At 32.1% G+C, this 16,655-nt stretch overlaps 1 protein-coding gene across 1 annotated transcript in view; it reads left to right on the top strand.

Annotated features, from left to right (window-relative positions):
- LOC130049293 (leucine-rich repeat-containing protein 70-like) overlaps positions 1-16,655 on the top strand; it is a 1,034,056-nt gene that overhangs the window by 622,336 nt on the left and 395,065 nt on the right. The window lies entirely within an intron of this gene.

Raw genomic sequence — 16,655 nt, forward strand, 5'->3', positions numbered from 1 at the left:
TTAAAAAATTAACGGCTAATGGCAAAAATATTTCTTCTAATGGCAAAAAGTGCTACATGTCAAAGCTCTTCAAATCTGTATTACTATTTTTCATGAGGGGTGAGATTAAGAAGTTATCCCGTGAAAACGTCACTCAGACGGAACTACTTTCGTGTTTATGCATCAGAAATCCTATTTAAAAAATCAACAACTTTAAGGCTTAATAAAAAATGAACGGCTAATGGCAAAAATCAGAAATCCTCTAAAAATAATTAACGACTTTAAGGCTTAATAAAAAATTAACGGCTAATGGCAAAAATATTTCTTCTAATGGCAAAAAGTGCTACATGTCAGAGAATTTCAAATCTGTATTAATATTTATCATGGGGGGTGAGGTTAAGAAGTTATCCCGTGAAAACCTCACCAAGCCGGAACTACTTTCGTGTTTATGCATCAGAAATCCTATAAAAATAATTGACGACTTTAAGGCTTAATAAAAAATAAACGGCTAATGGAAAAAATCAGAAATCCTATAAAAATAATTGACGACTTTAAGGCTTAATAAAAAATTAACGGCTAATGGCAAAAATATTTCTTCTAATGGCAAAAAGTGCTACATGTCAGAGCTCTTCAAATCTGTATTAATATTTATCATGGGGGTGAGGTTAAGAAGTTATCCCGTGAAAACCTCACCCAGCCGGAACTACTTTCGTGTTTATGCATCAGAAATCCTATAAAAATAATTAACGACTTTACGGCTTAATAAAAAATTAACGGCTAATGGTAAAAATCAGAAATCCTATAAAAATATTTAACGACTTTAAGGCTTAATAAAAAATTAACGGCTAATGGCAAAAATATTTCTTCTAATGACAAAAAGTGCTACATGTCAGAGCCCTTGAAATCTGTATTAATATTTTCATGGGGGGTGAGGTTAAGAAGTTATCTCGTGAAAACCTCACCCACCCGGAACTACTTTCGTGTTTATGCATCAGAAATCCTATAAAAATAATTAACGACTTTAAGGCTTAATAAAAAATTAACGGCTAATGGCAAAAATATTTTTTCTAATAGCAAAAAGTGCTACATGTCAGAGTTCTTCAAATCTGTAGTAATATTTATCATAGGGGGTGAGGTTAATAAGTTATCCCGTGAAAACCTCACCCAGCCGGAACTACTTTCGTGTTTATGCATCAGACATCCTATAAAAATCATTAACGACTTTAAGGCTTAATAAAAAATTAACGGCTAATGGCAAAAATCAGAAATCCTATGAAAATAATTAACGATTTTAAGACTTAATAAAAAATTAACGGCTAATGGCAAAAATATTTCTTCTAATGACAAAAACTGCTACATGTCAGAGCTCTTCAAATCTGTATTAATATTCATCATTTGGGGTGAGGTTAAGAAGTTATCACGTGAAAACCTCACCCAGCCGGAACTACTTTCGTGTTTATGCATCAGAAATCCTATAAAAATATTTAACGACTTTAAGGCTTAATAAAAAATTAAAGGCTAATGGCAAAAATATTTCTTCTAATGGCAAAAAGTGCTACATGTCAGAATTCTTCAAATCTGTATTAATATTTATCATAGGGGGTGAGGTTAAGAAGTTATCCCTTGAAAACCTCACCCAGCCAGAAATACTTTCGTGTTTATGCATCAGAAATCCTATAAAAATAATTAACGACTTTAAGGCTTAATAAAAAAGTAACGGCTAATGGCAAAAATATTTCTTCTAATGGCAAAAAAGTGCTACTTGTCAGTGCTCTTCAAATCTGTATTAATATTTATCATAGGGGGTGAGGTTAAGAAGTTATCCCGTGAAAACCTCACCCAGCAGGAACTACTTTCGTGTTTATGCATCAGAAATCCTATAAATATAATTAACGATTTTAAGGCTTAATAAAAAATTAACGGATAATGGCAAAAATATTTCTTCTAATGGCAAAAAGTGCTACATGTCAGAGCTCTTCAAATCTGTATTAATATTTATCATGGGGGGTGAGGTTAAGAAGTTATCCCGTGAAAACCTCACCCAGCCGGAACTACTTTCGTGTTTATGCATCAGAAATCCTATAAAAATAATTAACGACTTTACGGCTTAATAAAAAATTAACAGCTAATGGTAAAAATCAGAAATCCTATAAAAATATTTAACGACTTTAAGGCTTAATAAAAAATTAACGTCTAATGTCAAAAATATTTCTTCTAATGGCAAAAAGTGCTACATGTCAGAATTCTTCAAATCTGTATTAATATTTATCATAGGGGGTGAGGTTAAGAAGTTATCCCTTGAAAACCTCACCCAGCCAGAAATACTTTCGTGTTTATGCATCAGAAATCCTATAAAAATAATTAACGACTTTAAGCCTTAATAAAAAATTAACGTCTAATGTCAAAAATATTTCTTCTAATGGCAAAAAGTGCTACATGTCAGAGCTCTTCAAATCTGTATTAATATTTATCATGGGGGGTGAGGTTAAGAAGTTATCCCGTGAAAACCTCACCCAGCCGGATCTAATTTCGTGTTTATGCATCAGAAATCCTATAAAAATAATTAACGATTTTAAGACTTATTAAAAAATTAACGGCTAATGGCAAAAATATTTCTTCTAATGGCAAAAAGTGCTACATGTCAAAGCTTTTTAAATCTGTATTACTATTTTTCATGAGGGGTGAGGTTAAGAAGTTATCCCGTGAAAACCTCACCCAGACGGAACTACTTTCGTGTTTATGCATCAGAAATCCTATAAAAAAAATCAACAACTTTAAGGCTTAATAAAAAATGAACGGCTAATGGCAAAAATATTTCTTCTAATGGCAAAAAGTGCTACATGTCAAAGCTCTTCAAATCTGTATTAATATTTATCATGGGGGGTGAGGTTAAGAAGTTATCCCGTGAAAACCTCACCAAGCCGGAACTACTTTCGTGTTTATGCATCAAAAATCCTATAAAAATAATTGACGACTTTAAGGCTTAATAAAAAATTAACGGCTAATGGCAAAAATATTTCTTCTAATGGCAAAAAGTGCTACATGTCAGTGCTCTTTAAATCTGTATTAATATTTATCATAGGGGGTGAGGTTAAGAAGTTATCCCGTGAAAACCTCACCCAGCAGGAACTACTTTCGTGTTTATGCATCAGAAATCCTATAAAAATAATTGACGATTTTAAGGCTTAATAAAAAATTAACGGCTAATGGCAAAAATATTTCTTCTAATGACAAAAAGTGCTACATGTCAGAGCTCTTCAAATGTGTATTAATATTTATCATGGGTTTGAGGTTAAGAAGTTATCCTGTGAAAACCTCACCCAGACGGAAATATTTTCGTGTTTATGCATTAGAAATCCTATAATAATAATTAAAAACTTTAAGGCTTAATAAAAAAAAATAACGGCTAATGGCAAACATATTTCTTCTAATGGCAAAAAGTGCTACATGTCAGAGCTCTTCAAATCTGTATTAATATTTATCATGGGGGGGGTGAGGTTAAGAAGTTATCCCGTGAAAACCTCACCCAGCAGGAACTACTTTCGTGTTTATGCATCAGAAATCCTATAAAAATAATTAACGACTTTAAGGCTTAATAAAAAACAAACGGCTAATGGAAAAAATCAGAAATCCTATAAAAATAATTAACGACTTTAAGGCTTATTAAAAAATTAACGGCTAATGGCAAAAATATTTCTTCTAATGGCAAAAAGTGCTACATGTCAAAGCTCTTCAAATCTGTATTACTATTTTTCATGAGGGGTGAGATTAAGAAGTTATCCCGTGAAAACGTCACTCAGACGGAACTACTTTCGTGTTTATGCATCAGAAATCCTATTTAAAAAATCAACAACTTTAAGGCTTAATAAAAAATGAACGGCTAATGGCAAAAATCAGAAATCCTCTAAAAATAATTAACGACTTTAAGGCTTAATAAAAAATTAACGGCTAATGGCAAAAATATTTCTTCTAATGGCAAAAAGTGCTACATGTCAGAGCATTTCAAATCTGTATTAATATTTATCATGGGGGGTGAGGTTAAGAAGTTATCCCGTGAAAACCTCACCAAGCCGGAACTACTTTCGTGTTTATGCATCAGAAATCCTATAAAAATAATTGACGACTTTAAGGCTTAATAAAAAATAAACGGCTAATGGAAAAAATCAGAAATCCTATAAAAATAATTGACGACTTTAAGCCTTAATAAAAAATTAACGGCTAATGGCAAAAATATTTCTTCTAATGGCAAAAAGTGCTACATGTCAGAGCTCTTCAAATCTGTATTAATATTTATCATAGGGGTGAGGTTAAGAAGTTATCCCGTGAAAACCTCACCCAGCCGGAACTACTTTCGTGTTTATGCATCAGAAATCCTATAAAAATAATTAACGACTTTACGGCTTAATAACAAATTAACGGCTAATGGTAAAAATCAGAAATCCTATAAAAATATTTAACGACTTTAAGGCTTAATAAAAAATTAACGGCTAATGGCAAAAATATTTCTTCTAATGACAAAAAGTGCTACATGTCAGAGCCCTTGAAATCTGTATTAATATTTTCATGGGGGGTGAGGTTAAGAAGTTATCTCGTGAAAACCTCACCCACCCGGAACTACTTTCGTGTTTATGCATCAGAAATCCTATAAAAATAATTAACGACTTTAAGGCTTAATAAAAAATTAACGGCTAATGGCAAAAATATTTTTTCTAATAGCAAAAAGTGCTACATGTCAGAGTTCTTCAAATCTGTAGTAATATTTATCATAGGGGGTGAGGTTAATAAGTTATCCCGTGAAAACCTCACCCAACCGGAACTACTTTCGTGTTTATGCATCAGACATCCTATAAAAATCATTAACGACTTTAAGGCTTAATAAAAAATTAACGGCTAATGGCAAAAATCAGAAATCCTATGAAAATAATTAACGATTTTAAGACTTAATAAAAAATTAACGGCTAATGGCAAAAATATTTCTTCTAATGACAAAAAGTGCTACATGTCAGAGCTCTTCAAATCTGTATTAATATTCATCATTTGGGGTGAGGTTAAGAAGTTATCACGTGAAAACCTCACCCAGCCGGAACTACTTTCGTGTTTATGCATCAGAAATCCTATAAAAATATTTAACGACTTTAAGGCTTAATAAAAAATTAAAGGCTAATGGCAAAAATATTTCTTCTAATGGCAAAAAGTGCTACATGTCAGAATTCTTCAAATCTGTATTAATATTTATCATAGGGGGTGAGGTTAAGAAGTTATCCCTTGAAAACCTCACCCAGCCAGGAATACTTTCGTGTTTATGCATCAGAAATCCTATAAAAATAATTAACGACTTTAAGGCTTAATAAAAAAGTAACGGCTAATGGCAAAAATATTTCTTCTAATGGCAAAAAAGTGCTACTTGTCAGTGCTCTTCAAATCTGTATTAATATTTATCACAGGGGGTGAGGTTAAGAAGTTATCCCGTGAAAACCTCACCCAGCAGGAACTACTTTCGTGTTTATGCATCAGAAATCCTATAAATATAATTAACGATTTTAAGGCTTAATAAAAAATTAACGGATAATGGCAAAAATATTTCTTCTAATGGCAAAAAGTGCTACATGTCAGAGCTCTTCAAATCTGTATTAATATTTATCATGGGGGGTGAGGTTAAGAAGTTATCCCGTGAAAACCTCACCCAGCCGGAACTACTTTCGTGTTTATGCATCAGAAATCCTATAAAAATAATTAACGACTTTACGGCTTAATAAAAAATTAACAGCTAATGGTAAAAATCAGAAATCCTATAAAAATATTTAACGACTTTAAGGCTTAATAAAAAATTAACGTCTAATGTCAAAAATATTTCTTCTAATGGCAAAAAGTGCTACATGTCAGAATTCTTCAAATCTGTATTAATATTTATCATAGGGGGTGAGGTTAAGAAGTTATCCCTTGAAAACCTCACCCAGCCAGAAATACTTTCGTGTTTATGCATCAGAAATCCTATAAAAATAATTAACGACTTTAAGGCTTAATAAAAAATTAACGTCTAATGTCAAAAATATTTCTTCTAATGGCAAAAAGTGCTACATGTCAGAGCTCTTCAAATCTGTATTAATATTGATCATGGGGGGTGAGGTTAAGAAGTTATCCCGTGAAAACCTCACCCAGCCGGATCTAATTTCGTGTTTATGCATCAGAAATCCTATAAAAAAAATCAACAACTTTAAGGCTTAATAAAAAATGAACGGCTAATGGCAAAAATATTTCTTCTAATGGCAAAAAGTGCTACATGTCAAAGCTCTTCACATCTGTATTAATATTTATCATGGGGGGTGAGGTTAAGAAGTTATCCCGTGAAAACCTCACCAAGCCGGAACTACTTTCGTGTTTATGCATCAGAAATCCTATAAAAATAATTGACGACTTTAAGGCTTAATAAAAAATTAACGGCTAATGGCAAAAATATTTCTTCTAATGGCAAAAAGTGCTACATGTCAGTGCTCTTTAAATCTGTATTACTATTTATCATAGGGGGTGAGGTTAAGAAGTTATCCCGTGAAAACCTCACCCAGCAGGAACTACTTTCGTGTTTATGCATCAGAAATCTTATAAAAATAATTGACGATTTTAAGGCTTAATAAAAAATTAACGGCTAATGGCAAAAATATTTCTTCTAATGGCAAAAAGTGCTACATGTCAGAGCATTTCAAATCTGTATTAATATTTATCATGGGGGGGTGAGGTTAAGAAGTTATCCCGTGAAAACCTCACCAAGCCGGAACTACTTTCGTGTTTATGCATCAGAAACCCTATAAAAATAATTGACGACTTTAAGGCTTAATAAAAAATAAACGGCTAATGGAAAAAATCAGAAATCCTATAAAAATAATTAACGACTTTAAGGCTTAATAAAAAAATTAACGACTAATGGCAAACATATTTCTTCTAATGACAAAAAGTGCTACATGTCAGAGCTCTTCAAATCTGTATTGATATTTATAATGGGGGTGAAGTTAAGAATTTATCCCTTGAAAACCTCACCCAGCCAGAAATACTTTCGTGTTTATGCATCAGAAATCCTATAAAAATAATTGACGACTTTAAGGCTTAATAAAAAATTAACGGCCAATGGCAAAAATATTTCTTTTAATGGCAAAAAGTGCTACATGTCAGAGCTCTTCAAATCTGTATTAATATTTATCATGGGGGTGAGGTTAAGAAGTTATCCCGTGAAAACCTCACCCAGCCGGAACTACTTTCGTGTTTATGCATCAGAAATCCTATAAAAATAATTAACGACTTTACGGCTTAATAAAAAATTAACGGCTAATGGCAAAAATATTTCTTCTAATGGCAAAAAGTGCTACATGTCAAAGCTTTTCAAATCTGTATTACTATTTTTCATGAGGGGTGAGGTTAAGAAGTTATCCCGTGAAAACCTCACCAAGCCGGAACTACTTTCGTGTTTATGCATCAGAAATTCTATAAAAATAATTGACGATTTTAAGGCTTAATAAAAAATTAACGGTTAATGGCAAAAATATTTCTTCTAATGACAAAAAGTGCTACATGTCAGAGCTTTTCAAATGTGTATTAATATTTATCATGGGTTTGAGGTTAAGAAGTTATCCCGTGAGAACCTCACCCAGACGGAAATATTTTCGTGTTTATGCATCAGAAATCCTATAAAAATAATTAACAACTTTAAGGCTTAATAAAAAATAAACGGCTAATGGCAAAAATATTTCTTCTAATGGCAAAAAGTGCTACATGTCAGAGATCTTCAAATCTGTATTAATATTTATCATTGGGGGGTGAGGTTAAGAAGTTATCCCGTGAAAACCTCACCCAGCCAGAAATACTTTCGTGTTTATGCATCAGAAATCCTATAAAAATAATTAACAACTTTAAGGCTTAATAAAAAATAAACGGCTAATGGAAAAAATCAGAAATTCTATAAAAATAATTAACGACTTTAAGGCTTAATAAAAAATTAACGACTAATGGCAAACATATTTCTTCTAATGACAAAAAGTGCTACATGTCAGAGGTCTTCAAATCTGTATTAATAGTTATAATGGGGGGTGAGGTTAAGAAGTTATCCCGTGAAAACCTCACCCAGCCAGAAATACTTTCGTGTTTATGCATCAGAAATCCTAAAAAATAATTAACGACTTTAAGGCTTATCAAAAAATTAACGGCTAATGGCAAAAATCAGAAATCCTATAAAAATAATTCACGACTTTAAGGCTTATTAAAAAATTAACGGCTAATGGCAAAAATATTTCTTCTAATGGCAAAAAGTGCTACATGTCAAAGCTTTTCAAATCTGTATTACTATTTTTCATGAGGGGTGAGGTTAAGAAGTTATCCCGTGAAAACTTCACCAAGCCGGAACTACTTTCGTGTTTATGCATCAGAAATCCTATAAAAATAATTGACGATTTTATGCATCAGAAATCCTATAAAAATAATTAACAACTTTAAGGCTTAATAAAAAATAAACGGCTAATGGAAAAAATCAGAAATTCTATAAAAATAATTAACGACTTTAAGGCTTAATAAAAAATTAACGACTAATGGCAAACATATTTCTTCTAATGACAAAAAGTGCTACATGTCAGAGCTCTTCAAATCTGTATTGATATTTATAATGGGGGTGAAGTTAAGAATTTATCCCTTGAAAACCTCACCCAGCCAGAAATACTTTCGTGTTTATGCATCAGAAATCCTATAAAAATAATTGACGACTTTAAGGCTTAATAAAAAATTAACGGCTAATGGCAAAAATATTTCTTCTAATGGCAAAAAGTGCTACATGTCAGAGCTCTTCAAATCTGTATTAATATTTATCATGGGGGTGAGGTTAAGAAGTTATCCCGTGAAAACCTCACCCAGCCGGAACTACTTTCGTGTTTATGCATCAGAAATCCTATAAAAATAATTGACGATTTTATGCATCAGAAATCCTATAAAAATAATTAACAACTTTAAGGCTTAATAAAAAATAAACGGCTAATGGAAAAAATCAGAAATTCTATAAAAATAATTAACGACTTTAAGGCTTAATAAAAAATTAACGACTAATGGCAAACATATTTCTTCTAATGACAAAAAGTGCTACATGTCAGAGCTCTTCAAATCTGTATTGATATTTATAATGGGGGTGAAGTTAAGAATTTATCCCTTGAAAACCTCACCCAGCCAGAAATACTTTCGTGTTTATGCATCAGAAATCCTATAAAAATAATTGACGACTTTAAGGCTTAATAAAAAATTAACGGCTAATGGCAAAAATATTTCTTCTAATGGCAAAAAGTGCTACATGTCAGAGCTCTTCAAATCTGTATTAATATTTATCATGGGGGTGAGGTTAAGAAGTTATCCCGTGAAAACCTCACCCAGCCGGAACTACTTTCGTGTTTATGCATCAGAAATCCTATAAAAATAATTAACGACTTTACGGCTTAATAAAAAATTAACGGCTAATGGCAAAAATATTTCTTCTAATGGCAAAAAGTGCTACATGTCAAAGCTTTTCAAATCTGTATTACTATTTTTCATGAGGGGTGAGGTTAAGAAGTTATCCCGTGAAAACCTCACCAAGCCGGAACTACTTTCGTGTTTATGCATCAGAAATTCTATAAAAATAATTGACGATTTTAAGGCTTAATAAAAAATTAACGGTTAATGGCAAAAATATTTCTTCTAATGACAAAAAGTGCTACATGTCAGAGCTTTTCAAATGTGTATTAATATTTATCATGGGTTTGAGGTTAAGAAGTTATCCCGTGAGAACCTCACCCAGACGGAAATATTTTCGTGTTTATGCATCAGAAATCCTATAAAAATAATTAACAACTTTAAGGCTTAATAAAAAATAAACGGCTAATGGCAAAAATATTTCTTCTAATGACAAAAAGTGCTACATGTCAGAGCTCTTCAAATGTGTATTAATATTTATCATGGGTTTGAGGTTAAGAAGTTATCCCGTGAGAACCTCACCCAGACGGAAATATTTTCGTGTTTATGCATTAGAATTCCTATATTAATAATTAACAATTTTAAGGCTTAATAAAAAAATTAACGGCTATTGGCAAAAATATTTCTTCTAATGGCAAAAAGTGCTACATGTCAGAGCTCTTCAAATCTGTATTAATATTTATCATGGGAGGGGGGGGGGGTGAGGTTAAGAAGTTATCCCGTGAAAACCTCACCCAGCCGGAACTACTTTCGTGTTTATGCATCAGAAATTCTATAAAAATAATTGACGATTTTAAGGCTTAATAAAAAATTAACGGTTAATGGCAAAAATATTTCTTCTAATGACAAAAAGTGCTACATGTCAGAGCTTTTCAAATGTGTATTAATATTTATCATGGGTTTGAGGTTAAGAAGTTATCCCGTGAGAACCTCACCCAGACGGAAATATTTTCGTGTTTATGCATCAGAAATCCTATAAAAATAATTAACAACTTTAAGGCTTAATAAAAAATAAACGGCTAATGGCAAAAATATTTCTTCTAATGGCAAAAAGTGCTACATGTCAGAGGTCTTCAAATCTGTATTAATAGTTATAATGGGGGGTGAGGTTAAGAAGTTATCCCGTGAAAACCTCACCCAGCCAGAAATACTTTCGTGTTTATGCATCAGAAATCCTAAAAAATAATTAACGACTTTAAGGCTTATCAAAAAATTAACGGCTAATGGCAAAAATCAGAAATCCTATAAAAATAATTCACGACTTTAAGGCTTATTAAAAAATTAACGGCTAATGGCAAAAATATTTCTTCTAATGGCAAAAAGTGCTACATGTCAAAGCTTTTCAAATCTGTATTACTATTTTTCATGAGGGGTGAGGTTAAGAAGTTATCCCGTGAAAACTTCACCAAGCCGGAACTACTTTCGTGTTTATGCATCAGAAATCCTATAAAAATAATTGACAACTTTAAGGCTTAATAAAAAATTAACGGCTAATGGCAAAAATAGTTCTTCTAAAGGCAAAAAGTGCTACATGTCAGTGCTCTTCAAATCTGTATTAATATTTATCATAGGGGGTGAGGTTAAGAAGTTATCCAGTGAAAATCTCACCAAGCCGGAACTACTTTCGTGTTTATGCATCAGAAATCCTATCAAAATAATTGACGATTTTAAGGCTTAATAAAAAATTAACGGCTAATGGCAAATATATTTCTTCTAATGACAAAAAGTGCTACATGTCAGAGCTCTTCAAATGTGTATTAATATTTATCATGGGTTTGAGGTTAAGAAGTTATCCGTGAGAACCTCACCCAGACGGAAATATTTTCGTGTTTATGCATTAGAATTCCTATATTAATAATTAACAACTTTAAGGCTTCATAAAAAAATTAACGGCTAATGGCAAAAATATTTCTTCTAATGGCAAAAAGTGCTACATGTCAGAGCTCTTCAAATCTGTATTAATATTTATCATTGGGGGGGGTGAGGTTTAGAAGTTATCCCGTGAAAACCTCACCCAGACGGAACTACTTTCGTGTTTATGCATCAGAAATCCTATAAAAATAATTGACGACTTTAAGGCTTAATAAAAAATAAACGGTTAATGGAAAAAATCAGAAATCCTATAAAAATAGTTAACGACTTTAAGGCTTAATAAAAATTAACGACTAATGGCAAACATATTTCTTCTCATGACAAAAAGTGCTACATGTCAGAGCTCTTCAAATCTGTATTAATATTTATAATGGGCGGTGAGGTTGAGAAGTTATCCCGTGAAAACCTCACCCAGCCAGAAATACTTTCGTGTTTATGCATCAGAAATCCTATAAAAATAATTGACGACTTTAAGGCTTAATAAAAAATTAACGGCTAATGGCAAAAATATTTCTTCTAATGGCAAAAAGTTCTACATGTCAGTGCTCTTCAAATCTGTATTAATATTTATCATAGGGGGTGAGGTTAAGAAGTTATCCCGTGAAAACCTCACCCAGCAGGAACTACTTTCGTGTTTATGCATCAGAAATCCTATAAAAATAATTGACGATTTTAAGGCTTAATAAAAAATTAACGGCTAATGGCAAAAATATTTCTTCTAATGACAAAAAGTGCTACATGTCAGAGCTCTTCAAATGTGTATTAATATTTATCATGGGTTTGAGGTTAAGAATTTATCCCGTGAAAACCTCACTCAGACGGAACTACTTTCGTGTTTATGCATCAGAAATCCTATTAAAAAAATCAACAACTTTAAGGCTTAATAAAAAATGAACGGCTAATGGCAAAAATCAGAAATCCTCTAAAAATAATTAACGACTTTAAGGCTTAATAAAAAATTAACGGCTATGGCAAAAATATTTCTTCTAATGGCAAAAAGTGCTACATGTCAGAGCTCTTCAAATCTGTATTAATATTTATCATGGGGGGTGAGGTTAAGAAGTTATCCCGTGAAAACCTCACCAAGCCGGAACTACTTTCGTGTTTATGCATCAGAAATCCTATAAAAATAATTGACGACTTTAAGGCTTAATAAAAAATAAACGGCTAATGGAAAAAATCAGAAATCCTATAAAAATAATTAACGACTTTAAGGCTTAATAAAAAAAATTAACGACTAATGGCAAACATATTTCTTCTAATGACAAAAAGTGCTACATGTCAGAGCTCTTCAAATCTGTATTGATATTTATAATGGGGGGTGAAGTTAAGAAGTTATCCCGTGAAAACATCACCCAGCCAGAAATACTTTCGTGTTTATGCATCAGAAATCCTATAAAAATAATTGACGACTTTAAGGCTTAATAAAAAATTAACGGCTAATGGTAAAAATCAGAAATCCTATAAAAATATTTAACGACTTTAAGGCTTAATAAAAAAATTAACAGCTAATGTCAAAAATATTTCTTCTAATGGCAAAAAGTGCTACATGTCAGAGCTCTTCAAATCTGTATTAATATTTATCATGGGGGGGGGGGTGAGGTTAAGAAGTTATCCCGTGAAAACCTCACCCAGCCGGATCTAATTTCGTGTTTATGCATCAGAAATCCTATAAAAATAATTAACGACTTTAAGGCTTATTAAAAAATTAACGGCTAATGGCAAAAATATTTCTTCTGATGGCAAAAAGTGCTACATGTCAAAGCTTTTCAAATCTGTATTACTATTTTTCATGAGGGGTGAGGTTAAGAAGTTATCCCGTGAAAACCTCACCAAGCCGGAACTACTTTCGTGTTTATGCATCAGAAATCCTATAAAAATAATTGACGACTTTAAGGCTTAATAAAAAAATTAACGGCTAATGGCAAACATATTTCTTCTAATGGCAAAAAGTGCTACATGTCAGAGCTCTTCAAATCTGTATTAATATTTATCATGGGGGGTGAGGTTAAGAAGTTATCCCGTGAAAACCTCACCAAGCCGGAACTACTTTCGTGTTTATGCATCAGAAATCCTATAAAAATAATTGACGACTTTAAGGCTTAATAAAAAATAAACGGCTAATGGAAAAAATCAGAAATCCTATAAAAATAATTAACGACCTTAAGGCTTTATAAAACAATTAACGACTAATGGCAAACATATTTCTTCTAATGACAAAAAGTGCTACATGTCAGAGCTCTTCAAATCTGTATTGATATTTTTAATGAGGGGTGAAGTTAAGAAGTTATCCCTTGAAAACCTCACCCAGCCAGAAATACTTTCGTGTTTATGCATCAGAAATCCTATAAAAATAATTGACGACTTTAAGGCTTAATAAAAAATTAACGGCTAATGGTAAAAATCAGAAATCCTATAAAAATATTTAACGACTTTAAGGCTTAATAAAAAAATTAACAGCTAATGTCAAAAATATTTCTTCTAATGGCAAAAAGTGCTACATGTCAGAGCTCTTCAAATCTGTATTAATATTTATCATGGGGGGTGAGGTTAAGAAGTTATCCCGTGAAAACCTCACCCAGCCGGATCTAATTTCGTGTTTATGCATCAGAAATCCTATAAAAATAATTAACGACTTTAAGGCTTATTAAAAAATTAACGGCTAATGGCAAAAATATTTCTTCTAATGGCAAAAAGTGCTACATGTCAAAGCTTTTCAAATCTGTATTACTATTTTTCATGAGGGGTGAGGTTAAGAAGTTATCCCGTGAAAACCTCACCAAGCCGGAACTACTTTCGTGTTTATGCATCAGAAATCCTATAAAAATAATTGACGACTTTAAGGCTTAATAAAAAAATTAACGACTAATGGCAAAAATATTTCTTCTAATGGCAAAAACTGCTACATGTCAGTGCTCTTCAAATCTGTATTAATATTTATCATAGGGGGTGAGGTTAAGAAGTTATCCCGTGAAAACCTCACCCAGCCGGAACTACTTTCGTGTTTATGCATCAGAAATCCTATAAAAATAATTGACGATTTTAAGGCTTAATAAAAAATTAACGGCTAATGGCAAAAATATTTCTTCTAATGACAAAAAGTGCTACGTGTCAGAGCTCTTCAAATGTGTATTAATATTTATCATGGGTTTGAGGTTAAGAAGTTATCCCGTGAGAACCTCACCCAGACGGAAATATTTTCGTGTTTATGCATTAGAATTCCTATAATAATAATTAACAACTTTAAGGCTTAATGAAAAAATTAACGGCTAATGGCAAAAATATTTCTTCTAATGGCAAAAAGTGCTACATGTCAGAGCTCTTCAAATCTGTATTAATATTTATCATGGGAGGGGGGGTGAGGTTAAGAAGTTATCCCGTGAAAACCTCACCCAGACGGAACTACTTTCGTGTTTATGCATCAGAAATCCTATAAAAATAATTAACGACTTTAAGGCTTAATAAAAAATAAACGGCTACTGGAAAAAATCAGAAATCCTATAAAAATAATTAACGACTTTAAGGCTTAATAAAAAAATAACGAATAATGGCAAACATATTTCTTCTAATGACAAAAAGTGCTACATGTCAGAGCTCTTCAAATCTGTATTAATATTTATAATGGGGGGTGAGGTTAATAAGTTATCCCGTGAAAACCTCACCCATTCAGAAATACTTTCGTGTTTATGCATCAGAAATCTTATAAAAATAATTAACGACTTTAAGGCTTATCAAAAAATTAACGGCTAATGGCAAAAATCAGAAATCCTATAAAAATAATTAACGACTTTAAGGCTTAATAAAAAATTAACGGCTAATGGCAGAAATATTTCTTCTAATGGCAAAAAGTGCTACATGTCAGAGCTCTTCAAATCTGTATTAATATTTATCATGGGGGGTGAGATTAAGAAGCTATCCCGTGAAAACCTCACCCAGCCGGATCTAATTTCGTGTTTATGCATCAGAAATCCTATAAAAATAATTAACAACTTTAAGGCTTAATAAAAAATTAACGGCTAATGGCAAAAATCAGAAATCCTATAAGAATAATTAACGACTTTAAGGCTTAATAAAAAAAATAACGGCTAATGGCAAAAATATTTCTTCTAATGGCAAAAAGTTCTACATGTCAGAGCTCTTCAAATCTGTATTAATATTTATCATGGGGGGTGAGGTTAAGAAGTTATCCCTTGAAAACCACACCCAGCCGGAACTACTTTCGTGTTTATGCATCAGAAATCCTATAAAAATAATTAACGACTTTAAGGCTTGATAAAAATTTAATGGCTAATGGCAAAAATCGGAAATCCTATAACAATAATTAACGACTTTAAGGCTTATTAAAAAATTAACGGCTAATGGCAAAAATATTTCTTCTAATGGCAAAAAGTGCTACATGTCAAAGCTTTTCAAATCTGTATTACTATTTTTCATGAGGGGTGAGGTTAAGAAGTTATCCCGTGAAAACCTCACCAAGCCGGAACTACTTTCGTGTTTATGCATCAGAAATCCTATAAAAATAATTGACGACTTTAAGGCTTAATAAAAAAATTAACGGCTAATGGCAAACATATTTCTTCTAATGGCAAAAAGTGCTACATGTCAGAGCTCTTCAAATCTGTATTAATATTTATCATGGGGGGTGAGGTTAAGAAGTTATCCCGTGAAAACCTCACCAAGCCGGAACTACTTTCGTGTTTATGCATCAGAAATCCTATAAAAATAATTGACGACTTTAAGGCTTAATAAAAAATAAACGGCTAATGGAAAAAATCAGAAATCCTATAAAAATAATTAACGACTTTAAGGCTTAATAAAAAAATTAACGACTAATGGCAAACATATTTCTTCTAATGACAAAAAGTGCTACATGTCAGAGCTCTTCAAATCTGTATTGATATTTATAATGGGGGGTGAAGTTAAGAAGTTATCCCTTGAAAACCTCACCCAGCCAGAAATACTTTCGTGTTTATGCATCAGAAATCCTATAAAAATAATTGACGACTTTAAGGCTTAATAAAAAATTAACGGCTAATGGTAAAAATCAGAAATCCTATAAAAATATTTAACGACTTTAAGGCTTAATAAAAAAAATTAACAGCTAATGTCAAAAATATTTCTTCTAATGGCAAAAAGTGCTACATGTCAGAGCTCTTCAAATCTGTATTAATATTTATCATGGGGGGTGAGGTTAAGAAGTTATCCCGTGAAAACCTCACCCAGCCGGATCTAATTTCGTGTTTATGCATCAGAAATCTTATAAAAATAATTAACGACTTTGAGGCTTATTAAAAAATTAACGGCTAATGGCAAAAATATTTCTTCTAATG

The sequence above is a fragment of the Ostrea edulis genome, chromosome 8 (genome assembly GCF_947568905.1).
Source record: "Ostrea edulis chromosome 8, xbOstEdul1.1, whole genome shotgun sequence".
In the NCBI taxonomy this organism is placed as follows: domain Eukaryota; kingdom Metazoa; phylum Mollusca; class Bivalvia; order Ostreida; family Ostreidae; genus Ostrea; species Ostrea edulis.